The sequence below is a fragment of the Phodopus roborovskii genome, unplaced genomic scaffold (genome assembly GCF_943737965.1).
Source record: "Phodopus roborovskii unplaced genomic scaffold, PHOROB, whole genome shotgun sequence".
NCBI classification, from domain to species: Eukaryota; Metazoa; Chordata; class Mammalia; order Rodentia; family Cricetidae; genus Phodopus; species Phodopus roborovskii.
The window spans coordinates 31,189,732-31,202,235 of record NW_026126470.1 but is presented as its reverse complement, the minus strand read 5'-3'; positions in this window follow the sequence as shown (position 1 = coordinate 31,202,235).

Genomic DNA, 12,504 nt, shown 5'->3' with positions numbered 1-12,504 from the left:
TGCTCATCAGTGAAAGGGCCTCAGACAAGCTCTGCCCTGGAATTCCAAGGGCACTTGTCCCCGGTGATGTCCATGATCAAAAAATGGGGAGAGGAGGGAGAGCTTCTCTTCCGTAAACAAGCTCAATATCTAGTGAACCTGGCATAGTTAATTATAATTAACACCTTTCTAAGTGTTTCCACACACACACACACACACACACACACACACACACACACACACACACACACACGGGAAAGCCACAGTGAATGACAGGGGCGTGACTGCAGGGCCCCCAAGCAAAAGACAGCTGGGTGAACCCAGGTGTGTCTTTCTTCTCAACTTCTGTGGCATTGCATTGGCAGCTTCTAGGTGGCCGCAGAGGGAGTGTTTGTACCATGGAAATCGGTAATTATGGCAAAGCAGAAACAAGTTAAGCACAACTAAGACTGCACTTACCAGTACACACTGCCTGGCACTCCAGCACTGATGATGGTGATAACCAGCTGCCATTTGTTATGTTTTCTTCGTACCAGATGCTTCATAGCCCTTATTTTGGTTATGTTCACGAGTATTTCTGAGGGTCTACTAAACAGAAAAAGGAAGGGAACCAAGGTCACTCAACCAGGAAATGTCAGAGCTGGATTAAAACCAGATCTCTGTGCAGGGCCCAGGAATCCACCCTTTGGGATCAGGGTCTCCTTCCCAACATGCTCCTGCTCTTGGCAGTTGACCTCCAGATTCAAAATAGCCTGGTTTAAGACTGGGGATGCAGTGGGGTTTGGCTCTCTGGCAGCTAATGTTTTGTCTAGGCTATCCAGTTATCTTAAGTCATCTTGATGTGGAAACTGGCTTTGTGGGCAATGCTGATGGTGCCAGTTTAGCTATGCGGTGGCTTACTCCTTTTGTGGGGCGAGGCATAAGCTTGCTATCATGAGGCTATGGAAATTGAGCCCTGATGCTCCCCGGCCTGTCAGTCATGGGTAGATCCAGCACCACAGTATGGCAGGAGGCTAGCACAGGGCAAAGCAGGACAATGCCTTGGGCTTGGGGCGGACAGAACCCCTACTGTGGCCAAATGGGTCATGATTTTTGCAATCTTCCTACCTCACCAACCAGATCAGCCGTCATTTGCTTTCTTTCACATGCATTTGTTTTGTACAAGGAGAGAGGTGAACATGAGCTATCCTAGATTATCCAAAGAAGCAATCACCCCAGACCTGGATGCCTCCTAGCTCCTGCCTGTACTATGGCAGGCAGCATTCGCTGCCCTTCTGAAGTCTTGGAGAGTTCTAGAAGTCCTTGGTTTCCTGTTTCTGAGACACTAAGGTGTCAGGGCTGACCTTGCATCTTGAAGTGTGTTCTTTCTGCACTGCCTCTGCAAAGGCAGGCCAAGGAGGTTGTTAGAGAAAGGTGGGTCCCCTCTGAGAAGGTCATCTTGCACCTTGGAAGCCAGCTGCATATGGATATGGGGTCCCTTGTACCCATTCTGATGACAGGGAACACAGCAACCACAGTGCTGTGTGTCACCTTCACTCCATCACCAGGCCAGCATCCTGCCCGTGGTGGCGGTATTAGCTGGAATGGGTCTTCAGAAAAAGACGTGGAAACCACTGTCCAGGAAGCCTGTTCATGTTCACGGTGACTGACACCTGTCTGCAGCTGTGTCAACTGCTGCTTTGGGATGACGTGGCTTGGGAGGGGATCGTAGGCTGTCATGAAATGATACCTACTCTGGGTAGAGAAGGAGGAGGAGAGGGTTTCTTGACTTTTGCTGTTACATCATTAATTACTTTACAATTGCTGCCATAAAACACCACGGCCAAGGCAACTCATAAGAAGATGAGTTTGTTTTTATTGAGGAAACTAAATTTGACTATTGGCCAGCCAGTGGTTATATATATATATGTATGTATGTATGTATGTATGTATGTATATATGTATGTATGTATGTATATATGTATATATGTATATATGTATATATGTATATATGTATATATGTATATATGTATATATGTATATATAATATGTATATTATATATACATATATACGTGTGTGTGTGTGTGTGTCTGCATGTGTCTGCATGTGTACTTGCACATGTGTTTGGGGATAAAACTCAGGTCCTCACACATTCTACTCAAGCACTGTATTACTGGGGCCTCTTCAACACTCTTCCGAAGTTCTTCCATGGTTTGATCAATGTCCACGTTTTCCTTGCTCTAGCCATCCAGTCATGCACTTACAACACAGTGAGCTAGCAAACACTCAAAGATGCACCCATATGCATTTTTTAGAACCTTGGTGTTCAAGTATCATCCATTTGCTTAGAAATGGCAAAAGGACTTCTGTAGTGGTTATGACTCCCTGCCATTTCATAGAGATTTATATCATTATTCGGATTAAACAGCAGGGGGAGAGAGGCAAGGGGCTATTTTGAGAGGGGACAGGGGACTCACTGTGCAATAATGCTCTTGATCAGAAAGAAACCTGTTCAACAGTGTGGTACTATGTCCTTGAAACAAACAAACAAACAAACAAACAAACAAGGGAACAGCATTAGGCTGGAAACAAGACATATTAATTACTTTTACATTTATTTACTGTATTTTATATGTATGGATGTCTTGTCTGTATGAATGTCTGAGCACCACATGTATACCTGGTGTCCAAGGAAGCAGGAAAGTGTGCTGGATCCACCTGGAACTGGAGTTACAGGGGTTTGTGAACCACCGTGTGTGTGCTGGGAATTGAACCCAGGTTTCAGAGTGTAGTGAACAGAATGGGGTGGCTCTGTGGGTTTTATCCCGACCATGCTGGGACGTTCAGCCCAGGAGAAGGCTGTGTGTCCAGGATGCGGCCAATACGCCAGGTTTGACAGTTGGCAGGGACCCCACCGTTAGCTGATCCTGTTGGGAGCGGGTGCTTTCCTGCCAGTGGAATTTGCTTCTCTCTCTCTGGTGGATTTTGCAGGAGATCAATGGGGGATGGTGGCCAGGCTCCTATTCAATCATCTTAATCTCCAGAGTCTGTCCTCTGCCAGGTGAAACACATTCTTCCTCCTGTTTGGCCTCTGGGCAATGAGGTGAAGCAGTTCCTTGCTTTGTGCTCAGAGATCACTCTGGAAGGGGAAAGACTCAGAGATCACTCTGGAAGGGGAAAGACACCGGGTGGTCAGGGTTGCATTGTGCTAGAGACTGTCAAGATGCCATTTAATTGTTGTGGTCACAGGAAAGGTTGAAGGGGGGGGGGAGACTTCCCTCCCCACAAGGCAGAGGCTGCAACAAAAGCTTTACATTGTTTCCATCAGAGCTTCGAGGAATCCTTTGCTGACTCCATAATTCTCTGCTTTCCTTGTCGTAGTCATTACCATATACAATGAACTGAATTCTTAGTGTTCAGGCACCTGTACTGGCCTGTCCTTGAGGTTCTGACTGGAGACACCTTGGGCTGCAGCCACTAAGGGCGCCGCCTGTGCACATTCACTGTGCTCCCTTTTAAAAGGGCCCGCCCACCTCCGGTCCTGCTTTCTCTCTCCCTCTCTCTGCTCCCACCTCCCCCTTCCCTTTCCCCTTTTTATGATCGCCTTCCCTAATAAAAATCCCCTCTGCTTGAACCCTGTTGCGAGGCATCTTTCTCTTCCGAACTACTTTTCTTAAATTACGACATCAATGATTTGGAGGATGCAGTCCGTCCATCCCTCTTTAACTCTGTGCTGGTCTCTCTGCACATTAATTTTGAGACAGGGTCCCTCACTGGGCCTGGAACTCACCTGTTCAGATAGGCCGCCTGGCTAGCAATCCCCAGAGATCTTGTTTTCTCCTGCCCGGGACTGGCATTTATTTGGGTGCTGGAGGTCTGAACTTGGGTCTTCATGCCTGTTCAGCAAGCTCTTTACCCTCTGAGTGACCTCTCTGTGCATGTACTTTTCACCCAGGCCAGGTTCTACTTAGGTCTAGTGAGGTCATTGTAGTTTAAGTCTGCGTGCACATTCGAGGACATTCAATCTCTGTCCCATCTGTGCTCAGGTGAGTACCCAGAGTCCCCTTGGCATATGGGAGCAGACTGAGGGTTCTCCTTGCTCCGTTAGTCATTTGGAAGTCATATCTGCTCTAATCCAAACTCTTACGTGGGTCTCAGTGGCTCACATCATGGAACGGATAAGTGGGTTTGTGGGAGGAAGGATATGCTAATTAGCTAACGGTAGTCAGTCCTTATTTTATATGTCGGACAGGTTGTGTACCTTAAATACATGGCGTTCAACACTCCATGAAACTCAGCTCAACCTGCTCCTGTCCCTGGTTCGTAAAGATGCCTTTAGGTCAGGGAGGATTGCTCAGGGCTGTGGAACAGTGTGTCATAGCTGTCCTCCTCTGTAGTACCAATCCCATTACACTACACAGTGCCCCAGTGTGCTGGCAAGATTCGATAGTCAACAGCACACAACCTAGAATCGCTGGAGAGAGTCTAAATGGAGAGTTATCTAGGCCAGGCTGTGGAGACCAGGGTCATGACTTGAATGTGGGTGGTGCATTCCGTGGTGAGAGGAGAAAGCTAGGCAAAAGCAGAAGACATCCAAGGAAGCATGCATTTTATTGCTTCTGCCCTTGGCCGTGCATGCAATGCAGCCTACTGAGTTCCTGCCTTGATTTCTGCTCAGTGGTAGACTATAACCTGAATCTGTAAGCCAAAGACCTCGTCTTCTCCCCCCAACTTTCTTGTTCTTAGGGTACATTATCATAGCAATGAAAAGAAACTAAACATCCGGTGTGTGGGTTGGTGGAGGACTGAATGGCATGATCTGGCTGTGACTGCCTCTATGAGACAGTTTTTATGTGGATGCTGAGGATCGAACTCAGATTCTCATGTGGGCTTGGGCTATTTCCCAGTACCCTACATATTATATTTTTAATTATATCAATCCTTATCTAGATTTATCAACTTGCTGACTAATTTTCTTTAATCTTGAATGCCAGCGATTTTTCCTTCTGGATTTAATAACCTTCTTACTGGAGATAAACTCTGATGGTCCTCCAATTGAGTGTGTCAAATTGCACGGCAACGTTTCTTCAACTTCTCCACCCTTGCATAATTCTGCCCGGTATGTGTATATAGTTGGGTTAGCAGTTGTTTTCCCTCCTCACTTTGAAGGTATGGTTTTATTGCCCTCTGGCATCGACTGCGCAGAGGAGGAATCTCGTACCCATCAGATTGTTTCCTTTGTAGATAATCTCTCCTCTGTTCCAGCCACCTTCAACACCTCCCTCTGTCTTTGATGTCTCGGCCTGATATGCTGAGATGCGGATTTCATTATGTTTATCTTCCTCGAGTCCTTTTTCCTTTTTCCTTCTGGTCTTATTCCTCCCCAAGTCTGTTTGTCATTTCTCCCCGAAATCTCTTGAATATGGCTTACCCGTATTTTCAATATCTCTACACAAGGAATTGCAATAAACACCGGGCATCCCGTGACAGCTGACAACGCCTCTGCTTTCTTTTAAGATTTGCCACTAATTTGTCTTATCATTTTGAATAACTGGTTTTTAAAAATTGCACATCGAGCCTTTGGTTGCTGCAGGTTGTCTTCTGTTTCAGTTCTGTCTCCTTTTAGCTGTGTGTGTGTGTGTGTGTGTGTGTGTGTGTGTGTGTGTGTGAGAGAGAGAGAGAGAGAGACTTTTCACTTTGATTTTTTTTTTAATAGCCACATTTTGTCTGATTTTTTTTTCCTGCAATACTTGGCTCTTAATGCTCATGCCTTTTGCATCCACAAAGATTAATTAATTTTCGTTTTTTTAATTTATATTAATATAATCTTTAACCATTTTATCTAAGTGGGGATTTTTTTTCTTTGATTAATTTACCAGCTAACATGGATGTGAAAGTTTTATGTCGGCTCTGCAGGAGTCCTATGGGTTTGGATGGTGGCCGGTGATCTGTCTATTGACTCTTTTCTCATACATTTTTATCTATTAGCTGTTCACTAATGATGTGTCTGTCTATCTATCATCTACCATCAACGGAGTGATCTATTTCCTAATCTAGTCTTATCTGGGCTCACACACACATCATAGAGGCGATAAAAGGATGGCTTGGGTTTCTCCCACATGACTTTGTTTCCTACTTAATGTGGTGTTAGGTGCACATGCAGTTTATGCTTTTAAAGCTTGTGTGTGGGGAACACGTGTTACAGTGCTCACCTGGAGGTCATAGAACGAACACCTGCGTGGTGTGAGTCCGGCTGGTCCTGGGGTTGGAATGCTCTGAGTTACCTTGCCAGCCCCTGCTCTCCTGGGCCATATGAAGTGTCAGCTGTCCCCTAAGACCCCTCCCCTCTAAGTCTCAGGGCAGTGTTACCCGAATCCCTGTGGGTCGCCCTGTGTTGGGTCAGTGCACCTCTCTCTTGCTTTCCTTTCTCTCCTTGATTCTGGATGCGGAGTCTTGGTTGCTCTCTGTTAGGTATGCATTGCATATGCATTCTTTTCAGGGCTTGGGTGGATGGTGGGGGGCTAGATCTTTCTCTCACATTTCGGGACATTTATAATTGGAACTGGGCCGGGTTCTCTTGTGTGAGTCCTCCATGTGGAGAGCTTGAGTTCCTTTTGAAGGACTATTGATTGAACTCCTGGTTGTGTGTAGGGACAGAAGGAGCTTTCAATGGGAGAAGTCAGTTAAAAAGAAAAAGGTCATTGTACAATAGGGGATACTGCACCTCTCAAAGACAGGTTTTTTTTTTTATGTAATTTTCTACTTTTGATATTAAAAATATTAGGATAGCGTCGGTTGCTTTTTTAACATTCATTTTAGTTTTAATTAAAATATAATTGCATCATTCTTTTCTCTCTCCTACCTCCAACCTCACCCATGCTCCTCCCAACTCCCTCTCAAATTCATAGCTGCTTTTTCGTTAAATATTATTGTTACATTTGTAACAGCAATACTAAATCTGTTTAGTGTTGCTTATATGTATATGCTTTTAGGGCTGACTACTTGGTATTGAATGCTAACCCGTGAAATCTTACCTAAGGGAGGCCTGATCATTGATTCCACCAGCTGACATGCCCTTGTGGGTGGGGGTGATCTCATGGAACCCATCCCCAGTGAGGAGCTACAGATCCACCTGCCTCTGCCTCCTGGGCTCTGGAATTGAAGGTGTCGCACAGCTCATTTTTTAAGAATTGTTTGGTTTCTGTGAGTTATAGCCTCACTATCTGGTCTAGGCTGGTGCTGGACTCTCTTTTTCTTATGTCTCCTGGGGTCTAGCAAGCTGAGTCCTAGGGCTAGCAAGCTGAGTCGGAGGGAACGCTGTGTCCAGTGCAGAGACATTCTGAGACTCTAAAAACTGTCCGGTGGGAAACTGGAAATTCAGCAGTAAGGGCGAGCTCACAGCTGTGCTGACCTGGGAAGCAAGTGCTGATGGTTTCATCTCTCTCCCGAGCACTGGGGTCTTAAAGGGAAGCAGGGACGCCCTTAGTAAGACTTGGGAGAGAAAGGATGTACAACAGTCCCTAAGGATTCTGTGTGATTAACACTGTGCCTCAACAAGGGGACAAATGGATCATAATCTTGCAGAGAATGGAGCTGTTGGCGCCACTAGGGCATTTAAAACCTGATGCTCTCGTGCTGGTCCCATCAGGAAGGTTCTCCGAGCGTGACCGGTGGTGCTTTCAGCACCCGAGTTAGGGCTTACACGGGACACAGTAAATAATACTCATAGCAGATAAATTATATCGACAAAAGCTAGCGTTTATTTGAATATTGTTGGAAAGACACACTGTAATGGCTACAGAGAGAAATATGAATGGTTTGGAAGCATTTCCTTTAGATCTATTCAGTATGACAGCACACGTTTGCCCAAGATTTCTTTTTAAAGTATATTTAATTAATTTATTTATATGCGTGTGCATGTGAGTATTGGTGTACGTATGTATGTATGGTTGTGTGTGTGTGCACGCAAGAATGCACACGTACCACACTATGCATGAGGAGGTCAGAATTCTTTTCAGGAGTAGTTTTTCTTCTATGGAGGTCCCTGGGATCAAACTCAGGTTGGCAGCAAGCATCTTTATCCCCTGAGTCATCTCACCATCCTCTGAGACTTCTTTAAACCTTAAAGATGCTGTGGAAACATTAACAATAAGAAGTTTTTACCATAAGATGTTCTATTACCTTGGTGCAAATGTTGTTACTTTGCATTTGGTAACAGGCTTATAATTTATTATCATATGTCTTGGAGTTTCTAATGCTGTGGCAAAACACACAAATGGATTACCTCAAGAAGCTGTGAGGGGAAGAGGCACGTGCCTGCAAATTAACATTTTTAGCATGACTTCCAGAGGGTTGTTGGCCATTGCTGCCACTCACAAAATAGAGGAGGAAGTCGGTGCTAGAGATGAAAATGCTCTCCATGCATTGGCATGGCTTCCCAACTCTGTGCTCACCACCCTCAACAATTAAAGCAAAGTTTATCAAAATGTTTTAAAGGTCGAATGTTTGTACAGCTGCTCTTGAATCCTTAAAAAAAAAAAAAAAACCTTAAATTCGTAATGAAAATGCTCAAAGTTGAAAACAAAAATCAAACACAAGAAGCCACATTGTGCCACGTGGAAAGGAGGGAAAGTTTTAAAAAAGACAAGGAGTAAGTCTGAGACGCTATTTGGGAAGGCCTCCTGCCTTGCAGGTACCCCCTCAAGCTTTGGCTCCACCTGCTTTCCCACATTATATATAATGAATTCATTTTAAAGTTGCTTCAGTCGCTTCTCACTAGGAGACAGGTTCAAGTCAGAGTGGCGCCGGATGGAAGCACAGTGTATGTATGCACGACATTGATAACCAGGGATTTGAGAACTCAGGGCTGGGCAGACAGCTGCATTGGGAAAGTACACGGTGTTCGTGGGGTGTGTTCTGTAACCTCTGTGCTGGGAATACAGGGCAGGATTCCTGAGGCTCGAGGCTTGGTGAGAGCCTGGCTCAAACAATAAGACACGGGAGTGAGTGTTGGCTTGTGGTTTCTCCATTCATGTGTACAGACATGCACATACAGAGGCGTGCACTCACACATGGACATAGACATGCATAGCAGGGCCTCAGCACTGTAACAAATATTTGTCCAAGTTCGGATGGTGCTCAAGAAAATGTAAGGACTGCAGAGATGACTTGAGGTCTCAGAACACCGGCTGCTCTAATGGGGGACTGAAGTTTGATTCCCAGCATGCATCTTGGGTGACTCACAATTAATTGCCTCTGACTATCGTTCCAGAGAATCTGAAGCCCTGTTCTGGCTTTGGAGGGTACCTGCAAGCACACAGTACACATACATACAGCTAGGCAAATACACACACACACACACACCACTTAAAAGAAGGGACAAGAAATACCAGGGTAAGTTTATAGAGTCAAATCCTTGTGGAGTGTGATGGGGATAAGAATGTTTAAGGGGTCAAGGAATCCGAGACTCAATCAGCTGTGCGGGGTCCCTCTTCTGTGGGACAGGTGCTTACAGCTCGGGAGATGACTCAGCAGGCAAAGCCCCCACCGGGACAACAGTGAGGATCAGAGTTGAGACCCCCGGAAGCTATGTCAGAGCTGGCCAGGCCTGGTGCCCACCTGTGGTCCCACACTCAGAAGGCATGGACAGAGGGTCCCTGAGGCGATGGGTAGCTAGAGCTGCTGTCAGTCTCTGGTTTGGCAAGAGAGTACCTCAACAGGGAACCATCAAGAAAGGCTCCTGGTGTCAACTTTGGTCTTTCCCATGTATATGCACCTGCCCAAACACCTGTGCCCACTCACCCGCAGGCAAAAATGTGTGCATGCAAAAAAAAAAAAAAAAAAAAAAAAAAAAAAAGGGAAAAAGAAACATTTACCTGTGATCCCAATCTAGCCTTCCGATCTTTCCCCTTGCTGAGTATGTTTGTTAAGATCATATAAACAGGCTTGGTGGCGTATGCCTGTTATATCAAGCACTTGGAAGGTAGAGGCAGGAATGTTAAGCACCTAAAGATATCCTGGGCTATACAGTGAGAACCTCTTCTCTCCATAGTTAAAATATACGGTACTGGGTCGGTTTCCAGTTAACTTGGCGTGCCCTTACCACCAGAAGAGTTGCCTTCGGTTTTCTTTTGGTTCTGCAAAACTTCTTAGGTATTTTGGGAACACAGCAGAGGTATAATTGAGCTCTCAGCTGGTGTTCTTGTCACTGGAGGTGAAATGTGTTTGGATTCCTGCCCTGTATGGCTGATGAATGGGGGACTCTCATCCAAATGGGTGGGGAAGGTTTCTTGATGGCTCCATCCTGCAACCCAGTTTCTCCTCAGTCTTAAAATATCCATCATTGCCAACAACAAGAGCTGGGAGCTCCGTGTTCATAACCAGAGAGACAGAAAATCCAACCCGACGTCCATCACTGTTGGAGGAGTCACAGGTGCGTTGGGCACGGGGACCGGATGTAAACCCAGGCCTCCCCTTCATGTTCAAAGAGCTAAATTTGGGTTTTGAAATTCCCTGAAGTCTCAAGTTGACACTCCATGAGTTACTTATACAGGGCACTCTGTGTATTTGGTCCAAAATATTTAAACAAAAATAAACAAAGAAAGCAAAGACCCCTTGACAACCTCAAGCCGGGCCCAGGCTCAACCGCTTGAATCGTCTTTAAGCTGGCTCTGCGATGCTACACATAGGAAGGGTCTGGTCCCCAAAGCTCCAGTCAGAAGAAAATGAGCCCCTTGTCCAGCCACCCCCATCCCCCACCCCCACCCCCGTCTTCAGCACAGGAGGGCGGTCGGTAGGACTGAGGACGTTGACTCAGAACTGGTCCCCACAGTCCCGCATCCATGTGTCTTGTGGACCCATACAGCGAGGGGAACATTCTTCTCACGGAACAGGAGACACCGGGTTGGGACTCACCGTCTTTGGAGGCTTTCCTTGGTGTCTCCTTGAGGTAAGATGGCTTCCGACTCTGTGACTTCAGCAGCTGCTTCTCATCCTGCTTTGAGACCCATCTGCTGCCACAGATGGACGCTATTACTTAGCTACCGTTGCCAGCCCAGGATGAGCCCCAGGGTCAGGAAGGACAAGGGCAGGGACGACTCGGAGCCAGTGCTCACAGACCATGATGACTCTTGGTTCTTTCTGCCCTGACGCTGCAGCCTCCCCTACCGAATCCCTTGTTTCCCTCCATCTTGCTGTGGCTGGGGTTCCGTCTGCAGCCACCCACCACACAGAGGGGAAACAGGCTTTGTTTTAGGAACTAGCTGGACTCTGTGGAGTTCAGGGACAGACATAGCTTTCTTCCCTCCGGTGCAGTCATGTTTACCCATCCCTTCCCTGAGTCTTCTCAAACGCCAAAGGTGCTCATGACTTCCAGACACCGAAGGACAGTTTAATGATGGTATAAACCTGATGTATACCTGAAAATCCAGAGACAGACAGACAGACAGACAGAGAGGCAGGGAGAGTTAGGCATTTGTAGTGAGGCTCATTGTGGAGGAAGAGTCATAAATCTTTTATTTCCCAAATTTTGTTGTTTCAGTGAGACCATGTTTTGTTTTAACTGTAGGAGTGTTTGCCTGCATATATGCATCTATGTGAATCACATGTGCGTAGTACCCGAAAGAGCCGGAAGAGAGTGTTGGATCCTCGTGGAACTGGTGTTACGAATGGTTGTGAGATTCCATGTGGGTGCTGAGAACTGAACTTCTTCTGGAAGAGCAGCCAGTGCTCTTAAACACCAAAAGACCATCTTTATAAAAAGGGGGGGGAGGGGAGACAGACAGACATACACACAGAGAAGAGATACCGAGGGGGGGCACCCGGGTAGAACCTTCCAATGTGTGTCCCAGGGACCCACTTCTGCTAGCTAGGCCTGGCCTCCTGAGTTTCCCCCCACATCTCCAAACATGTGAGCTTGTCAGGGAGTGTGTCAATATTCAAGACACAAGGAGGTTTCGTCCGCCCCAGGCTGCTTCCCGGCCCTCAGGACTTCTCCTGTGGGTGCTTAGTTCTCAGTCTTACACAGCTGACATCCACTCATCAATATTCATGTTGCTGACACATGGTGGACAGAAAATCTGCTTGGAAGTTGTTCCCCGTCTCCCCCCACCCCTCCAGTTTTTGGGAGATGAGGAGGTGTCTTATTCCTGAAATTCGCACAACAGTGTGCCTGGCACACCTTGTCTGTTTTGTATCCTCTCTGAGAGGCAGGCTCTGTTCTCTGTAGCCTTCAGATGAGTAAATAAAGACCCAAGCTGCTGGTGGGTGAACATATACTAGGGGCCCAAAGTCCAGCCTGCCCCAACCAGGCTGCGTGGGCATCTTAAGCTGTGCCTCTGGATGGCCAAGCCATGTTTTCCTTGGACCATTTTGGGTAGGCGTTTCCATTTTCTTCCTGCACCAATTGAGCTCTTGGGGTATGTCGTTCAGCCTCGTCTCCAGCTGCGGCTAGCACCCCCTGAGCAGCCATCTGTTCAGAGATGCGATGCGGGCCAGGCACCGCAGAGCTGGGCTGGCCGTTCACACTCATCCTCCATTCTCTGGCG